At 35.2% G+C, this 2,811-nt stretch overlaps 1 pseudogene; it reads left to right on the plus strand.

Moving 5' to 3' along the window:
- Window positions 1–431: 431 nt before the first annotated feature.
- On the plus strand, window positions 432–1,442 carry LOC108359796 (uncharacterized; annotated as a pseudogene).
- Window positions 1,443–2,811: the final 1,369 nt, after the last annotated feature.

Here is a 2,811-nt window from a genome sequence, read left to right on the forward strand (position 1 = left end):
CGCCTGGAGTTGATGATAATAGTTATGGCGGTGTCGGGAATCACCACTATCGGAAACAACAGCAATATGACAGCAACATAAATTTCGTTCCACCAAGTGATCCGTAGCAAAATAACTTTGCGCTCCACAACATGCCGCAGCAGGGTGGAGCGGGGAATTTCTTTCTACCGGACATGACAAAACCGCCTCCAGGTTTTGCGGGCAGTGCTCCGCCCAGTATCGTTGGCAACAATCAAAACTTTGTTAAATTAAAGCTTTAAATTTGAATAGAAGCTAGAGTGCTACAAATAACAAGTATAGAGTTTTTAATAATTTAACTTTATGAAAAAGTTGTACCAAAAGTAATTGAGCTGATTGTGCATAGCGTAAAAGCATTGTGATGCAGCGCATAGGTAGCAGGAAGAGTTCGTTGTGGTGGTTGACCACTATGTTATGGCATCTATGTCTAGCTCATCGACCGATGAGAGCTTCAATGCACCAAATCTGAAATTTCACGTGTCCAGTTCAAGTGAAGATGTTTGCAAATATACGGGCGGTCATGCCAATCCCGAGGATATAGAGGGGTCCACTGTGTGGAAAATCCCAACACTAGCATAATTTTCACTGTTGCTGATGCGTGCGTAATGGTATCATTGTGCACAGTAATGTTGCTGGTTGTACGCAGAAGGAAAAGTAAGTTGGGCACATACATATGTATATGCAATTCAATGCTAAAGATTGCAGCTTGGAATTAATTTCATTCTATTTCAGCCTTTTTGAGAAACAACGGAAATATATTAATATTAAAGGCGGCCTCAACGACTTGAGTATTCGATATTAACACTTCATGCGTGAGCAGCGCTCCAGCGAACACTTGCAATGTGAAATTAAACGTAAAAAGCAGAGGATTCAACTGCTCAATAGATCGATAACTGAAAAGAAAGCGTTATTGGCAAATAGAAAAGAACAAAGGGATCGCGGTGCAATGCAAACACTGATAAACGAAAACAGTTGCCAAACTATCAAATTAAGGTGAAAGCTCTAGAGGATTATGTTTTCGATAGACTCGAAAAAATTATTAAATTGCGAGAGTGTTATGGTGGGATGATGGATAAAGTACAGCAAGTGACACGTCATGATATAAACCAACTGGTGAAGTATATATTTCCAATTTCGTAGGTTGTGTTGCAAGACGAAAAACATCTTAAGGCGATTATTGGCGAGGTGTGATACCAAGTGCTGGACCCGGTGGTGACGCCAGCAATGAAACCAACACTATGGAACAATTGGCCGATGCTAAAAACACATATTATATACGCGGAAAATGGGCGTTTCATGGCAGTGGGATTAGTGAGATGAGGAGGAACTACAAAAATATGGTTCAAGCTTTAATCAAAACCATATTAGTCAAACTTTCAAACATTACACAGAACTTAGATAAATTCAATGAATTTTCGTCTTAATTTTGAACTTTTTAATATGAAATCTTAGAAATATTTTCAGTACTCAGAAAGATAGTTTTTTTAATTCTAGTAAAACAAGTGAAAGCTTTAACTGGCAAAAATCCGCGTTGATTTTTTATAATTTTTTAAATTTATGTAAATTTATTGTAGCCCTAAAAAGAGCCTTTTATTATAATTTGTTGTAGCCCTTAAAAGGGCCTTTTATGCTCGTATATACATTTGTAAAAACTTTGATCGCTTTCTAAATTTATTGTGGCCCTAAAAAGGGCCTTTTAAGTTAATTTATGCTCGTACATATATAAATTTGTAAAAACTTTGATTTCTTTCTAAATTTATTGTGGCCCTAAAAAGGGCCTTTTAAGTTAATTTATGCTCGTACATATATAAATTTGTAAAAACTTTGATTTCTTTCTAAATTTATTGTGGCCCTAAATAGGGCCTTTTATGTTAACTAGAGTGCCAGTTACTGTCGAAATTCGACAGTTTTTCTAGTTTTAGAAGCCTTGGAGAGGATTTCGGTACAAATTAACTAACCGNTTTTGACATCTCCACATTTTTCGAAAACTATGTAAACATTTTACATTTACACTCTGTTAAGACGATTAAATTCGATAAGCAGTGATAAATCGATAAGCTTATATAACCTTGAAATTTCGATAAATCGATATATTTTGAAAATTCCATAAACTTCGCTTTGTTGAACCACACAATTTCAGTAGATCAATAATTATCGATAACTCTGTAAGTTGAAAGAACTCTATGCATTACGACACCTCGATATATTCCGTTAAGTCTATAAATAATGATAATTTAATAAATATCGATAACTTGATACATTTCTTTAACTTGACAAATTTCGTTAATCCCCCACGTTTTTATAGCTCGGTTAATTTGGACAACTAAGTCTTTTTTTTTGTCTTCATCGTTATCACTTGTTTCTTTATCTTCATATTTATCTTTATTTCAAATATGAAGTGAAGCAAAATGCGAACAGCTTAAATTGAACTGGTTGCAAAAACAATCATACACAAATATGGAAATTTTTAAACAACGATTTTCAACCAATTTCGAAACTATAAAAACTCTCCTCATCTACAGAAAATTACCTTTCCAACGGTGTTTTTGGTTTTGAAATCGGTAACTTTACCTTGGTCTTCATCTTTGTTTTTATCTTTCACATCCTTGCTTATATCCTTTTCTTTTTCCATTCACGTAGATGGGATGAGGTGCGATGACGTGATAAGATGTGACGTGATTTTGTGTGATGTGATAGGATGTCATGCCATGTGTTGTCATATCCTCTAATGTAATGTCATATGATGTCATACCATATGATGCCATATCATGTGATGCCACTTCATGTAATGCC

This window comes from Rhagoletis zephyria, unplaced genomic scaffold (genome assembly GCF_001687245.7).
Source record: "Rhagoletis zephyria isolate East Lansing unplaced genomic scaffold, Rhagoletis_zephyria_1.1 Rzeph_scaffold_00462, whole genome shotgun sequence".
In the NCBI taxonomy this organism is placed as follows: Eukaryota; Metazoa; Arthropoda; class Insecta; order Diptera; family Tephritidae; genus Rhagoletis; species Rhagoletis zephyria.